Source organism: Crocuta crocuta, unplaced genomic scaffold (genome assembly GCF_008692635.1).
Source record: "Crocuta crocuta isolate KB4526 unplaced genomic scaffold, BGI_CrCroc_1.0 scaffold190, whole genome shotgun sequence".
Classification (NCBI taxonomy): domain Eukaryota; kingdom Metazoa; phylum Chordata; class Mammalia; order Carnivora; family Hyaenidae; genus Crocuta; species Crocuta crocuta.
This window is the reverse complement of record NW_027527955.1, coordinates 135,920-153,927: the sequence shown is the minus strand read 5'-3', so window position 1 is coordinate 153,927 and position 18,008 is coordinate 135,920.

The window sequence follows — 18,008 nt, the reverse complement described above, 5'->3', positions numbered from 1 at the left end:
ACATTCTTTCCTTTTTTTTTTTTTTTTTAAAGCACAAATTCTTCTGTTTTAGTCTCCCTCCTCTCTTTTACTCTCTCTTTCCTTTGGGAAGCCATATTCACAATGCAGACAAAATGTCTGCCTGTTGAACGTACTTTATTACAAATTATAAACTATGTTCAGGACACATTGTTTCTCTGAGAAGGAAAAGAAGAGACTCTGGCATTGATGTCGTCCTGCACTCTGGCCTTCTGCTGCCCTCTTAGCACTAATACCTAGAATGTGAGCTTGAAGACACCATACACGTCATCTGGCCTACTCTTCTTTGCTAGCCGGAGGCAGCAACAGTGTCATGTTATTTTCTCCTAGCTCCAGCCCGGTGCTTGTTCCACTGCAAAAAAATTCCCCAGCCACCCCAATGTCCTTTTCTTATTGATGGTAATGTATCCTGAAAGTTCTGCTTCCTTGTTTGGGGACAGGGATGTGAAGTGGGTCTAGGAGGGGAGCTGGGTGCATACTGCTTGTCCACAGTATAATGAGGATGCGTGAATATTTCAAATCCAATAATTGTACTTTCTCAAGGGGAAAGCCCCTAAAATAAACATAAAGCCTTAATAAGAATCAGATATAGTTTGCTTAACCACAATATGATTAACATCCAGATGTGAAATATGGAATTTAGAATCTCATGTATTCAGGACTAATCTCTTTTCCTTCCTGAACATGCAGATTGGCAAGCTACAGAATTTAAGCATCTTCTTCAAGTCTCCCCGTGGCTATGATTATGAAATTTCCAACAGTGCTATAAATATGTAAACAGAATGCTGTGAAAAAAATGCCTTCTTTTGCATACAAGTGCGTACAAGATGTCCTCATAGAGTTTTCTTCAAATCCAAAACAATGTATAGAGGTGTACAGGCTATTCTTCTTTTTCCTATTTTATGAGTCATGATGCCAGCACACTGGTTAACCAGAACTCAAGGACCCAGACTCACGTTTCCTAAATTTCCTTCAGTGTTCCCCAGTGGCCTTTGGGAGCTGTCACCTCCTGGGAAGAATACATTGGTGGGAAGGGCAGTCTGTGTAAAACTTTGTACAAAAGACCTTCTGAACTTTGCACAGAGCACGCTCATCAAAACTAACCTACTTGGGTAACAGCCTCCCTGTAATTTACATGTAATTCCAGTCAGAGCCAGCGGTAGCCAAAATTGTGACCAGGCACAAGTTGCTTCTGGAACATTCTGTACCCTTTGCCCTTCGGTGACCTTCAGTACTCCCATTATTACAAAGGAAGCTTTGAAGAGTCAGTGAAGTAGAATTTATTCATTACAAATTAAAAAATCAGTGGTCCAGCACAAAGCATGCTTATGGAGAAATACTGAATTGCAGTTTGGATATAGAAATAAACTAAAGAACAATTTACATCCATATACAGACCTCTGCCTAAATATAAAGAAACTTTGGGGTTACAGAAAAACTGAGGTACGGAAAAAATAACACTTGTCATGAGAAAGATAGCTTTAGTTGTTTTTTAAAAGGCAATGTGGTTGAGTTAAAAACCCATCAAGTCAATGAACTATCACTTTCTGAGTTAAAAAAGTGACACTGTAATTTGCTTAGTTTTCCCTGTATTTAGTACTTTTAAACTGGAAATCTGTCATTCGTTTTTTTTCACACTTAAAGAATCCACTTCAGTTTTCCAAATATTTGCCTCTCCTCTTCATCCCATCTTCCTGTACTTAATTCTTCCCCCCTTTCACAGCAGCCTTAGAAAAGGGAAGGAGAGAAAGAAAAGGGATTTAGAGCCTTAAGTAAAATTTTGATAACAGTTTCATCAAGCCTCTGCAGCCAGAAATGACGACAAATTGAGTGTTTTTCAGATGCTCTGAACACTGACTGAGCCTCTGCAAAAGAAGAGTGCTGACTAATCTAGCACTCAATGACTTGATTGGGCACTAAATGGGAACTAGAGGTAGAAGTGACCCGGTTATCAAATGTCCCAGCAGCATTCCGATGTTAAGACTCTGGTGTTGGAACTCCTGCACCTGCCCTTCCTCTGACCTGCGCATCAGCCCTCTCTAAGCTCCTCACTCTGAATAAGCCCTTCCCCACTTTTTCACAAATATTTATTGAGCAACTATTATATGCCAGGTACTATTCTAGGTCCCTGCCTTCATGGAATGTATATTTTAATAGGGAGAGAAAGAGAGAGAGGATAGCATATCATTACCCCAAGAGTTAAATGATATAAAAAAAAAAACAACCACGATTTTATGAAAGACTAAAATGACTTCTCTAAGTATCAGAAGGGACATTCACAGAAGGCCCTTAAGGTCATTTAGTATTACCTGTGAGCTACCTTCTCTCTAAGATGCTACAGCTCAGAAGCTGGGTCTTCATTTCTGCCTGAGGAGATAAAAAGCTTTTTAAAAGAACAGTCAAATATCCAACAATATGCGAGTATTTACATTTGGAATATAAACACCAAGAGAATATAAGGAAGCTGAGAAATAAGAACTATTCTAGACAGAACTATTTGGTGAAGTTTTGTAAATGACCTCCATGCTAAAAATCTAACATCCTTGGCTCTGTCCCCTTTTGCCCCGTGGACTGAGAAGTTTGCTGCAACCTTGCCAGGTTCCCCTGGTGTGGTGTCTTCGCAGAATCCCCAGGAAACGCTGCTGTCACCTTCCACCCCTAAGGGACATGGTGCCCTGTGAAGGGATGAGATGGAGTGTAGTTCAAGGGAGATGAGTGACAGAAGGGCCGTCAGAGACTTGGTGAAATCTAGTCATAACCTTGCATGGAGGTCAAATGGCCTGAGCATTCCCCTTACTTGAGAGAAGTCTAGTTCCCCAAGAGGAGGAAGGTTGTTTCCTTTGGTTATTGAATTCTGATGATGGAAATGTGGTTCTAATTTGTTCCAACTCTGCTGTGTTTCCAATCTTATGTTATACTTGACATTAATTTTTTTCTAACCTTTTTTTCTTCTTTTTGATCCTAAGCAGCTCATAAAGTGAAACATGGCTGTAATCATACAAGCTTAATGTGCTGATCCCTCTCTTTATAGCATCTCTTTTCTAAGAGTCTAAATTCTGGGCAGAGTGGGCCAAGTGCAGTATAGGGGATGTTTAGTGGGTAGCATACAAGCCCACCATGCCCTTTCCCTCAGTACAGTGCATTTCACAGACCCTCACAGACCCTTGTCACACATCACGACCCTGATTCAGGACAGAGTTGCTAAAAAGGAGGGGTTTCTCAGTTTTTGTTTCATCATTTGTGTGGATACATTCTTTCAGCTTTTAACAGAAAAAAAATAGGTAAGATTAAACTTCTACCTAGACTTTTCTCCTTAAGCAGCCTTTGGATTCTCAAAGTAATTGTTTTGATGCCTCATTTTCATTTTTTTCCTTGAGAACCTTAAACACTTTTTCCTTAACTGAAAAATCTTAAAACAAATGCAAAGACTTTAGTTAACATGCTGCAGAGGGAGTGTCTACATAAAATATTATAATTGTTTATCAGTTTGTAGGATGGCCCTACATCAGCAGTTTTCGCGTTTTAATGGTGGTGGAAACCATTTTTTAAAAATGAATCTTACGTGAAGGCCCAACATACAAAGTCAGTAAAATTTGATTGTTCTCATTAAAATAAGAGTGGAAAGACCCAAATGCTCTCTTCTTTCACACATGCACACTACACGCTAGACACACACACACACACACACACACACACACACACCATGCACTGAGGAGGTTCCTGGTGTGTGTCCCCAGAATGGAAGGCTCCGAGGAACACAATCTTAGAACCACAGTTTTTGGTGGGCCTCACTCCTTCTGGCCTCACAATACCACACCTGATAGGTGGCCATATTGGTTGTCCTGAAGATGATTATCTTTTTGGTGTTTCCAGAATTTGATTTTTGCTTATTCATCTCCAAACACTATACAGAAAATTTTAAAGGCACTATATTCAGCTCATTTTTAATTTCTTTTTATGCCTTTTTATGAAAATAGAAGTAAATTATTGAAATAAAGCTGTTTTGTAAAAAGCCTAGAAATTTTACCTGGATCTGCTGTTAAATTTCATTTTTTTTTCTTTTTTGTCTGTTGATGTGTTAAATATTTAGTCATTCTACACTCAAGGCAGTTAATTGTCTAAACCAACCAGATTAAGACAGCATGGTTAAATGAAAAGGACATGGGCTTTGGGGTTCTCCCAGTTCCACCAATTATTCTGTTTTCCCACTATGCCTCAGTTTCATCATCTGTAAATTGGGGATAATGCCTAACTTGCAGTGTGGTTGTGCAGTGTGAGGCTCAATGGGATAATGCATATGAAAATGTCTATCCTAGCAGTTGGCTCAAGATACCTTGAAGTGGGAAGTGAAGGAGGGAGGGGTGTGGCTAAGTTTTCTGTGGCTTAACCATAGAGTGCAGGGTAAGAGCCTGACATCTAGTGGTGAGAATGATAGGTGCACCTCATCTTTTAAGGTTAAGTCTCAGAAGTTTCCAACCTGGACCTGCATCAGAATTGCCTGGAGAACCAGACCCTTCCTCACGAAGATCCTGAAACTGCAGGTCCCGGGCAAGATCAGGAAAGACCTAGCTTTAAGAGCTCCTCAAAATGATTCTTATACCACCTGCTAGCCATAGATAGTTTGAGGTCACTAACCTGAAAGTTCAGAGAAGAGAGGGTAGTAGGTGAGAAAGGTCTTTACTTTAAGCTTTTCACGAAAAGGGATCTTATGTCTGCCGGAATGCAAAGTACTTTATGAAAGAGTGGATTTCCAGGTGTGCAAAGTCAAGCAAACCTAAATCGAATGAAGAATGATCTCATAGAGAAAGCGCAGTAACCATAGCTCCTTCCATATACATATATACATTTAAATTATATCCATATGTATATACATATACATATAGATACATATATAATTTACACACACACACACACACACACACAACTGAGGCAAACCTACCAAAGAGCATTACACTTAATCTCTCATTATAATTTATTGAGAAACACAGAAAATTAATTATGCTATTTCTACACATTTGACAAGCATTTATCCACCAAATATTAATTTATCATCAGCTGTGTTCCAAGAACCATGTTGCCCTTAAGGATATAAGTTGAATAATAGTGATTCAGTGTATTTTCCTAGAGATCTCCTGGGCTACTGGGGAGATGAACAAGTAATCAGGCTATTAAAATGGCATCTTAAGAGTGTTAATACACAGAAAGGAAAGAAAGGTATGGAAGTGCATAAAGAGCCACCTGTATTAGTTTTCTGTTGCCGCTGTAACAAATTACCACACACTTAGTGGTTTAAAACAACACAAATTTATCACCTTACATTCTGGAGTTCAGACATTCAAAATGAGTTTTATGGGGCTAAATCATGGTGTCTACAGAGCTGTGCTCCTTGGCAAAGAACCTGATTCCTTGCCTTTTCCAGTTTCTAGGAGCTCCCTGTGTTTCCTGGCTCACGGCTTCATCACTCTGGCTTTGGCTTCCATTGTCACATCTTCTTCTCTGATTCTGACACTCCTGATTCTGTCTTACAAAGACCTTCATGATTACATTGGGCTCATCTTTGTAATTCAAGATCATCCCCTCACCCCAGGATCCTTAGGTTAATCACATCTTGCAAAGTCCCTTTTACTATGCAAGGTAACATAGTCACAGGTTTCGGTATTAAGACATGGGCATCTTTGGGGGGCCATTATCCTGCCTACCATATCATTCCACCCAGACTTGGGGAATTAGGGTGAGAGGGTCTTCCTAGAAGAGGAGATATCTGAACTAAAATTTAAATTACAATATATTATATTTCTAGGATGAAAAAGTGGTGAGATATGTGAAGAAGGGGGTCAGTCATAGATGGAGTGAGATTTCCCAAACAGGAAACATGTGAGAAGACCCACAGGCGAAAAGAAGTAGTCTGTGAAACTAAAGACTGTGCTTTAGGGCTGTGTGGTGGGTGAAGATGGAGGGGATTAGAAGGCCCTGAAAATAACCAGAGAGCAGAGTATGGAAAATAGTGTCAAAAGCTTTGACTAGAAAGCTGGACTTTGGAATTTACCCTATGAGTAAGAGGGAGCTAAACTAAAGAGTTTTGAGTGGAAATATTTCATTCTGGTGTGAAGTAAAGCTTGGAAAAGGGCATGGTTGGAGGCTGACTTACATAGAAATCCAGAGGAGAGATGATATAGCTGCCTAAACTTAGGGTTCAGTGGTTAATGACACTGGTTCATGCTATAAGGCTCCTCCACCTACCATCTATGTGACCTTCTGAGAAATGCTTAACGTCTTTATGCCTCATTTTCCTTATCTATAAAAATGAGAATAACACTAGAACTCACTGGAGCTTACCCATTTACATTATTCTGAGGAATAAATATGGTAATACATTTAAAGCACTTAGTGCAGAACCTGGTACATAACAAAGTTCCAATAAATGTTAACAGTTGTTATTTAATTATCATTTCAGTAGGAATGGAGACAACTGAGCAGATTCAGAAGATATTTAAAAGAAATGATGAATAGAACTAGTGGTAGGTTGCTAAAGTGGGCAGGGTAGGCCAGGAGCAAGGCTACTGCTCTGGTGACTAGGTGGACAGGTGAGTCAATGGTGCTGCAGATGTCCTGTGCTCAGGACATGGGAAAGAACTAAAGCCTGGGTATATATGTATGTAGGGGATGAGAGAAGTGATAAGTTCAGTTTTTGACATGTGGAGTTTGAAGATGATTGTGAGAGCCTTAAGAGGAAAGCTCCAATAGACATCTGTTGGATATGTTTAGAAAGATTTGAGCTGGATATCTTATTTGCAAGTCATTAATTGAATCCAAGAGTACATGAGATCACCTAGGAACACTTATAAACTAAGGAAAGGAAGACCTAGGATAGAAGATGTGTTTATGAAGAGGCCTCTGTACTTTCCTTCACATGGCATTTGTAACCCTGTGCTGTAATTGCTTGTTTAAAGTCTCTGCCACATAACCCCTTTAGACTGTAAGCTCTCTGAGGGCTTTGATGATGTCTAACTTGCTCACCATTGTATCTCCAAAGGGTAATAGCTAGATGGCATGCAACCACACCCAATAATATCTCCAGTTGAATTATTAAATTATAGGACCCTTCAAAGCCAAAAAAGGATAATAAGTATAATACATAGCACAAAGAGGCCACAAAAGGTCTTTAAAAGTCTCAGCATGAAGACAATTGATATTGTAGCAATACCCATAAGTATTGGGCAGTTTTAATAATGAGGTATATGAAAATTTAGTAAGGAAAGGTAGAACAATCACTCTAAGATGAACTATGAAGGAAGAATTGACAGAATGGTTATGGGATGATGATCGTGATGATGGTGATGATGGTGATGATGATATGCAAAAATGAGATTTATGGAATGAGAGTGCCATTAAAAATAAGATAAATGGCCATCCCTGTCTCTGGGTGATTCAAATATAATTTTGTCTAGTGACAGATCTTTTTCTGGTCCAATAGTTCTGGTGTAATATCCTAGGTCAAAGCCCGAAATATTCCTTTTCATATTTTTACATATTCCACAAACATTCATTGAGTACCTACTGTAGATCAGGACACAAAAATGAGTGAGACTGCCTAAGAAGGAGTGATATGCTACATCTTACCACTTGTATAGAAGTAAATATAAATAAATTAATAAGCTACAATATTGATTTTATAATTCAGATACAGGACACCTATCAAAATTGCTTTGTCAAAGTCATTAAGGATCTCCACGTTGCATAGCTAAATATTCAATTCTATGTCCTCATGTTATTTGGCCTGTCAATAACATATGAGACAGTTGATCACTCCCTGTTCACTTTATTCCCTTGACTCCCTAGTTTGATTTTACTGCTTTTAAATCTTTAAATCCTTTTTAATCTCCTTGGATGATTCTTCCTCTCTTCCATGATCTCTAACCATTGGAGTGTCTCAGAGCTTAGTGTCTGGATCTCTTCTCTATCTACACTCATCTTCTTAGTGATCTCATCTAATGTCTTGGCTTTAAATATGCTGAAAGATTTTATATTTTTACTTCAAGCCTGAAATTTTTCCTTAATTTCTAGGTTATGTTATCAAATATCAAACTGACATCTCTTGGGTGTCTAGTTGGTATCTCAAACTTAACATGTCCAAAATCTAGTTGCTAACTATCTTTTCAAAACCAGCTCTTCGCATAGCCTTCCCTCTTAGCCATGGCAACTTGATCCTTCTAGTTGTTCAGGCCAAAATACGTGGATTCATCTTTGAGTGAGTGAGTCCATGTCGGATAACTCCTTCACTCAAACCCTGCTTTTCATCTCAGAGAAAAATCCAGCATCATGATTATGTCTCAGACCTCAGATCCTCACTATTCTTGAGTCATACCAGCTTCCTTGATGTTTCTCAAACATGCCAGACATTTGTTTTTCTCCGTGGAACACTTTTCTCTCAGATAGCTGAATGGCTTATCCCTTTACCTCCTTTCAGATCTCTGCCCAAATTCAAAGTTGGGAGAAGAGGCATAATCGGCTCTTGTGAACTGGTACTAACAGACTACAGTGCTCCACTAGAAATCTAACTTGTGTTTGGTCGTTCAGTTTGTGACCACTGGGAGACTTAAGGATCTATCCCTTCAAATGCTTGAGAGATTCTGATAACACTAAAAAATCCACCTTGAGAATACCAAATTATGTCTCTTTCCTCATATAGACCTCTTCCCAGCAAAGCATGGAGAAGGTGACTTGATTGGCCATGCAGTCCTTTGGTTTAGGATGTGAGAGTTGGACCAGAGGGAAAGGGGAGAGGATGGTTACCTGGTGAACTTCACCTGTGCTCTGCTTTTGAAGACCTGCTCATTCTGGGCACATACCTAGATAACAAGACAGTCTTTGATGTCAGAGCCTCATAAGGTGTTTCATTCAAAAGTCCTGCTGGGCAAGAATCAGTCCCCAGTTAAAGCAGCAAGCAGACCCACAAAACTGAAAACAAAAACGAGAACAAGTTTAGATGGGCAGATTTATCTAACTCTGTCTAAAACTTACACTTCTAGGGCAACTGTTTTCTCTTATTAAGGGTTAGAAAGAGAACACTTGATTCTTGGAGAAGCATCTAAGATGATTTGAATAGGGATTAAATATATATTCCCAGACCCAAGTAACCTACCAATATGAACCCAGAAATATGCATAAAGTTTGAGGGCACTTTTTTAAAGTGCTTAAATTGTGCTGGATATTGTGCAGATTGTTTTACATAAATTGGTTTACTTAACCTCCTCAAAAAGTCTCAAGTTAGTTATATTCTTCCTATTATGTAAATGGGAGACAGACACCCAGAGAGTTCAGGTGTATCGGCTCAGGTCGGCGGTAAATGACAGGGCCATGACTAGTCACTCCCAAAGCCCTTCCCAAAGTGCCTCCCACTGTACCAGTACTGAAGACAGGTGAAAGGGATGTGGGCAACATTTCCTATGGAGGGGGAGGTTGAGGGCAAGGCTGATTTCCCTGTTGAACAGTTCTTTACCCACCCAGACTGGCTTCCTTAGTTCCTCTTTGGTCACACCTTCTATAAAGCGACTGTAGATCATGACCACTAGAGGGCAGACATGCCTGAAAAGTCATCACTGCTATAGGAAACGTTATCCTATCCTTTCCTCTTGGTCTCATTCTGACCACGACCAGAAGAGGCACTCCTGGGTCTGGATTATAATTACCATTTACATTTCCACTGTACATATCCCTTCCAGATAGCATTCCATTTCATCTTTGGCACAGCCTCATCAACTCGTGCTTTTTATCATTTTCATTTTACAGAAACACTTAAAAAGGAATGACACAGATACCTATGATTTCACTATAATATTTTTCTGGATTGAAAAGGCTTGCTAGAACTGTGGAAAACACTTATCCCTCAAGACAGATTTGTCTGATGGGAGAGGCAGCCCAAAGCGGAGAGTGTAGACACTTAGAGGAAATAACCATATCTTCTTCAGCCCTAGGTTTCTCACAAACGAGAAATGTTGATTAACTAATTAAAGAAAAAAATGTATTGTGTAGAGTTCACTACCTTCAAGATTTTGCAAGTGGGGCTCATTGACATTATTATCCCGTTGTATAAGCAAGGTATCTGAAATTCAGAGAGACTCACATTCTACCATGAAGCTTTTCTGTGAAAAAAGGTATGACTTGGACTGAATGTTGACTTTCAGAACTCTTTACCACACCTCATGATAATCACTAGATCCAGAGGCCCCAGAAAACTCAAGGTCAAAAGAGGCATAATCTGATAATCAGATTCTAGAAGGAAGTTCAGACTATCTGTTGCCAGGAAAAGTCATCTATGTTATGGTCACCCTACTCAGTCTGACCCGAGTTAGAGAAGGCTGCTCACCTCAATAATGCATTCGAAGTACACTTTTGAAGGCTTATATTAAAGGAAAGCTTAAGAAAAGCAGATTCTTACTAGATGATTAAGATGACCCACCACGGAGTCACTGGTAACAACTTGTATCAAGCCACATTGATGATATCTGAACTAAGATAATGCCAAACACTGGTTTGAAATCTCACTGGGTGGGGGCACTTGGGTGGCTCAGTTGGTTAAGTGTCTGACTCTTGATTTCAGATCAAGTCATGATCTCATGGTTCATGAGATAGAGCCCCCTGTCAGGCTCTGAACTGACAGTGCAAAACCTGCTTAGGATTCCCTCTCTCCCTCTCACTCTATGCTCCTCCCCTACTCATGTTCATACTCTCACTATTAAATAAATTTTTCAAAAAATACACTTGAAATCTCACTGGGTAAAACAATAAAGGGAAAAAGTGTCATAAAGGGCTTATTCCACTTAATTCTCTAACCAGGTTCCAACCTTCTTACCCCAGTGTCCTTGAGGAGATTCCTTTATTTGTACTTGGTAGTCATTTCCCTGCCCAACCAGTGTATTCCATGCTGGTGCACTCTTGGTTACTGCCTCTTTGGTTGATACTCCTTTTAAACCATTTCATCAAATCTGACTTCACCCCAAGACACTATCTTGTGAACCTCTTAGCACCATATTCTGCAATCCTATTACCAAGTCCATACCACCCTCACTTCTAATTCCAGCCCCAGGGATCCCATGCTGCATGAAACTCTGGTCCTACTCCTCAGTAAAGAAGTTCTCCAGAAAAAGAACCATTTTTATAGCATCAACTCAATGGCATTTAGAAAGTATTGATTCAGTTTCATTTAACAAATGTTTATTAAGCACATTCTGTCTGTAAGAGCTGTGCTAGGTATAGGCAAGGAAGGGTCCAAAGAAAAAATAAAAATCCATATACTCCTAAATTTTGATAATACATTGCTATTAAGGATTGATTAGGGAAGATAAAGATAACCCTACTATATGATGAAATGGGTTGAATATCATCATAAGTGGAAAATGCTGTAGGTGTCCAGAGCAGGAAGAGATTAAAATCAAATTAAAATGATCAGAGGATATTTTTAAAGTAGCTGGCACTTAATGAGCATTAAAAAGGATCAAAGAGAAAGGTGTTTTGTTTCAAGAGATAAAATGACACCCTCAAGTGCACAGAAAGCACTGCAAGTACATCTAGATTTATGGGCTGGCCCAGTGTGGCTGAGGAATGGAAAAATAGGATCCTGCAACGGGTGGATGTGCTAACCATGAGGCTTCCTGAAATTCAGAAAATGGGCTACATGAACTGGCCTTCTCAAACAAAGGGTACAGTATGTTCTAACACATCTAGTGTTAAGCAATATTTGAATTTAATATTTCTATTGGGCACGCTTATGCTGGATGGAGCTCCTTGGTCCTGAAAGATTCAATTCATTAATATTTGCCTGGAACTTGTCTTCATGTTTCCCACCACAGATTATTAAACTTTTTCCCTTCACTCCAACAAGTTATAAAACTTCTGTTTCTTCTTCCAAACCTTGACTCATTTCCTGGAAGAGGAGTAATCATTTCACCTTTTAAATATATCATCCCAAGCTGTCTCTCAGAGCTCACCTCCTACTCTCCCCAAAGCCTGTAGGCCTCCCATCCTCCACCCCATCAGGCATTTGGTTCATTACTTACATTAAACTATGATTGTTAAAAGTTGGTTATGCCCATTTTCATGTCCATGGTGTGCCTGTTTCAAGTGGTGTGGTCTGTGGACTGTGGTTTTCCATAGAGCAGGGATCACTGTCATTGCGTGGCTAGAAAAGAGAGCTCAGGAGCATCTCCAAGACCAAGGCTGGTACTCTAGTAAGTGCATGAGATATGTTTTTATTTTTGAGAGAGAGCATGAGTGTGAGCAGGGGAGGGCAGAGGGAGAGAGAAAACCTTAAGTAGGTTCCACACTCAGCAGGGCTCGATCTCACAACCATGAGGTCATGACCTGAGCCAAAATCAAGAGCCAGACACTTACCTGACTGAGCCACCCAGGCACTCCAATAGATGCTTCTCATGGCTAAAATCTAACATATAGATAGAAATCTAAACCTCAGTTCATAAATTCTTTTTAGAAGTAGCTCAGGAGTGATCTGAGATGTGGTGCCCAGACATGGAGTCATTCATTAGTCATTGCTGTTAATTTCCTGGCCCTTTTCACATGACCATATTTTGGGTAGTATAAGAATTTGCTGCTTCTTTCAGTAAGACATTTAGAAATGGCTTTTTCCATGTTGGTGATGTATTCAATGTCCCCAGAGCAAGAATGGGAATGCTAAAGAGATGTGGCCCTTCTATTTGTGTGTTCATTTCCATAGAATGTCTTGTCCATAACAACCAAGAAATCTTAATGATTTAAGTTCAAATAATTTTCAAAAAGTCTCCAATGACTTAAAAATCAGACATTTTTGGAGAACCACAGAACCGACATGTACTTTTATGACATGTGTGGTAGAGAAAAGACTTTACAGGTTAACAATGTCAATGTACCCCTTACCCTGCCCCAAACTTCCCATCTCAATGAATGATCTTTTTCCAGTTTTACATATATTTTTTTCTCTCATCTAATTGATCTGGCTATTAGCTGAAGATTTCAGAATTAATTAAAAGATACGTTGACTTTGGTGCTTAAAGTAATAGAAGAACAAAGAGAGATCCTAAACATTCTGATAGTATGTAGAAGTGGGGTGGGATTCTAAGACTTTTGCTCTGGATGCATAAATTTCACTATTCTTTAGAAATCAGAATACCAAGAAGAACATGACCACAGCAGGAATATGGAGATATGGTGACAAAATAATGACTATATGGAATTTAAGAAGTATATATATAAGGACTTATGTTTATTCTTTTTCCTCTAATTAACCTTACAGATTAAACTGCCCACACCTCAAATGGGAATTTTATTTTATTTTCACCAAATGTGCCTTTGCTCCTCAAATGGTTTAACTTTATTTGTGCAGTCCAACATAAGGTCAAGCACTAGCCAGTTATTGAGTATGTGTTTTAACACACAAATGCACAGAACAATTCCTTATCTCTATGGCCATGTGCTCATAAATGCACCTGGATGCACAATAAGGAAGGAAGGAAGGAACTCATCATTCTCATTTTAGGTTATCATATTTATATGGTCTCATGACGACTTGAAGCCAGACACAGTAGGCTTGCCTGTCCCCACGCCATGCAGACTCACCAAGACCACCAGATCTGTTGAAACATACCCAGTCCACCCATTGCTTGTTGAAATCATTCAGCTGTCAAGACATGCTCTGTTCTGTTCCTTCTTGAGGATCCCTAAACTCCACGCTTTGTGCACTGCTTTTTTTCCTTCTCAGTCTATTTCAAAACCAGTTTGATAACATTTGAAAACAAACACATCTAGGTTAGGCATTCCTCTGAATGTGCTTTTATTTTCTTCTTGCATCCCAACCCACAGCAGTTGTCAAGAACTACCACACTCTGGCCTTTAAAAGCATAGCGCTTGGTCCTAAATCAAAGATTTTTAGTTTTTGCATGCTTGTGAGCATCCTGGAGGTAACCACATGGAATTGTTTTAAGGAACAATTCTCTAAGGAGAAACCTTACATACAGTGAAGACATAGCCTCATGGCTTCTCACCGCCCACAGGATACATCCTGCCTCAGCTCTTCTTTCCAGCATTCAAAGCCCTCCTCACTCAGGCCTCGCTGCCTCTCTAGTCCTTTTCCACAACTGCCCCAACACAAGCCTTCCGCTGCCTGCTCTCTAACTTTGCTGAGGTCTCGCTCCTTGACTGAAGTACACTTTCTTCTTGACTTGTCCAAATGCTATTTCACTTCCTGTGTAAACTGCTCCGTATCCCCTCTCGAACCTTCCTATACCACTTGGCTCTGCTTCCCTTCTCTGAAATCAGATACCTATGTATCCATAAAGTTTATTGCCCAAGTGTCATATACTTAATTATGACTTTGTTTTGTCTTAATGACTTAACATATTATTTGACTTGTCATGACCTTTCTTCTCAACTAGACCCTTAGTTTCTTGAGGACATGGGTCTTGTTTTTCACATCTTTGTCTCCCAGCGGCACCTAACAGCACTAGTAGGAACACAGTACATATTTGTTGATACCATATGTTGATGCATATTTGTTGATACCAAGTAACTCCAGAATCTCCAGAAGACTTATCCTCATGAAAACCTGAAAATAAACATATATGTTCAGTGATGCCAACTCTCTGGAGAAACAGGGGGAAAAAAACCAGGCCTCTACCCATGGCCCTTCCTCTCTGTTCTGCCTCCGACCACCCCTGGAAGAGGACCAGGTCGAGAGACTCTCTACGCTGTCCCTGCTCTGCCTTCTGCCCCCTTTACACTCCCCACCCCTGGATTTCTTCTCTGGGGCTGTGATTTAGCACTCGTCTTCCACTGCCCTTTGTTTGTCCTCAGACAGAGCCTATCAGCTCCTAGCAATGATCAAGTCTAAATGCCTTATATCCCAAGTCTGCTTTTCCCCCCATTATTACATGAGGCGTGTGACACGTCCCTCTGGTTATTCATCCTTTCCCACAGCGTCATCTTTGTAATGCCTTTACCATTCCCATTCAGCCCCCTTCCTCCTAAGTCCTTATATTCTGCCCTCTTGCACATCCCATTTTCTAACATTTCCCCTTGTCCTAAGACAGCTCTAGGAGCCTCCTCTGCCTTTCCACACATTAACTGTGACAAGCTCTCTCCTGGTGGCACCAATTCTCCTACAGTGCCAAGAAGGTGCTCATTTTCTCACACTCTTGTTGGGTGTGAGATAGGATAGATCACAGCTTGGTACTGAGTAAGAGCTCCAGAAATGGTAGTTATTAGTATTTCATCATTATGATTATCATTGTTATTCCTCAGATCAAGAAATGAGATCATCCTTCTACCCACTGCATACTCCTCCACCTTCTGGTTAAGACCCTGCCCTGTGGAGTGCATGCTATCTGGAAATATCACCCTTGACTCACTCTTGGAACTATTAGTGGGGCCTCCAGCTCAAAGATGTATAGTCTTCTCCGCTGCCTCCACCAGCCCCACCTCTTTTCACTTCTCTCCCTCTGCATTGTAGCTTTGATGGCATAGCATCTCCATCCCACTCTAAACTCTAAACTCTCTTATCCATCTGACCTTCCCAAACAAACCTCACCCCTGGATGGTATCAATTCTGCTTTCTCAGTGCCAGCACCTGGGCAAGTAAGCCCTGGACTCAACTTATTAATGTTCATATAGGAGGGTTTTTTTTTTCATGCATTTTATAAGGTAGAGTATTCTGAAGTTTTAGTTCAATGATATATCATTCAAAGCAACATTTAATTTCAGAGGCTCTGATAGCAGTGAAGACACCGACATGGCCACAGGCTTCTTGATGCTGAATATTGTGCCAGCACAGTATTAAATTGGGAAGAGTTTTATTGTTTTTATTCCATTTAAGAGTTTTAACAGGACAGGAATTCACCTGTCCCTTAAAAGTTTGATAATGATTAATGTTGATTGATTTTCATGTGGAGTTTTCACCTTTGAAAGTAAGAATCATTAAGAAGTGGAAGTTATTTAAATTGACACAGATTCAGTAATAGAACCAGGAAGCAATAATTGACTTTAAGCATTTCTTTGAGTTCTAGATTGTTCTTCAACTATTTACTGTTCTTCTGGGTCTTTGTTATTGAATTGCCTGGTTGCTGACTGTAAACGAAAACAATTATTTAAGAGATGGCTAAGTAGTGAACTTGGATACAAAATTCCATTCCTCTTATATCAAGACCATCTGAAGACAGTCTTATAACTTACAAACCCTACCTGAGTTTTCAGCCTGCCGGTGGCCTTCCCTACAGATTTAAGACTGGCCAGCCCCACCTCCAATCACATGAGCCAATTTCTTAAAATAAATCATACACACACACACACACATACACACACACACATATATACATACACACACACACACACACACATATACACACACACACACACACACACACACAGCACTTAGGAGTATGAGTACCTAAACCCTCAGATGCTTTCAAACAATAAGCTCTTGCAGTTTAGTGGAATTTTTTCTTAAAGTAGTAAGACCTGGGAAAGGGTTAAAAAAATTAGATAAAATGTTTTCAATCTATATAAATGCATCTATTATAAATACTTGGTGCATCTTGCTGAGAGCACTAGTTCTTATTCGGTTCTGATTTTTCTTAAACTTCATTCCAATTAGATATGGTCTCAACTGGGATTTTTTTCAAGTCATAAACAAAACTGGGGGAAAAATATGGACATTGTTAATCTCATTGAGGTGAAATTATGGAATTATGTGGAATGTTGAACGTTTTTGATAATGAACGTATGTTGCTCTTATAATAGAAGAAAAGATTCTGAAAAACAGAAATATTTGCTTTTATAGCATATGACTAAAGCAAATTTAGAAAATTTGAATAATATGGATGAAATTAAAGAAATACTGAAAAAAATAAGAAATTAAGAATTGAGGGGTGTATGAATATAAGCTGATTTCTTTAACACCACAAACAAATGTATGTGCAGGGTGGACAGAGGGACAGGAATACAGATAATAGGATTAACCATCACACAATGGGAGGAAACAGATTTAACTTTCTGGGAGAGCCAATCCCCAAAGGTCTGAATATCAGTTCATAGAATGTGATACTCTTGTTAAAGATTAAGGCTATTAATTGGCCCCCAAGGTCCTGGAGTATCAGCACTATGTCAACTGTAAGCCCTAGTTGGAATACCCCAAATGAAATGGAAGGATGAAGTTGGAAATGGCTGAACAAGAAGAAAAGATTTAGGAATTAAATGCTATCCAGAGACACTGAAATGATAAAGGAACTGAGAAAAGTGGCTTCTGTTAATGCTGATCTTTTTCTTTAAAAAAGGAATAGGCATCCGTAAAAATTTAAATTGAAATGTGTTGAATATTGAAATGTGTTGAATCTGACAACACCACAACAGAAGATGAGAAGGATATTCAGAAATATACGTAAACTTTGAGACACTTTACCAATCAAATGCCACCCAAGGAAAGAAACCCTTCTGGGATAAAAATCCTTTTACTGAATTGTGTAAAGGCTTTATGAGTTTTTGAGAAGAAAGGCACCCTGGAAATTTTAAGTTATTTTTATCACTTTTATTGAAAAGGCCATTTCTCTGCTCTAAGGCTGAATTTTTTGATGCAAGTTCAGTGGCTTTGGGTGAATCTGAATGAAGTTTTCAGAGCAGAGAGAAAAATCATGCAGTGTTAAGATGCCAAGCTTCCTCCGATAAATCTTTTGAAAATAACTGATAAAGATGCTTAGCATTTCTCTGAATTCCTGTGAGGTATAGCATTCAAAGGAGCTGGCAGTTTGGAACAGTGCTTTCCTTTGATTACAAACTATTGAATTCTAAAATGCCACATAGCAATATAAGAGCAAAATATATTCATTTTTAACTCATAGTGGACAAAATACACAGATACAGTCTTCAGTTTGAAGCTAAGGAGGTAGATATGGATGTATTGGTCAGGTTTTCTTATTGACTGATCTTAGTGATCAATACCAATGCCATGGCCA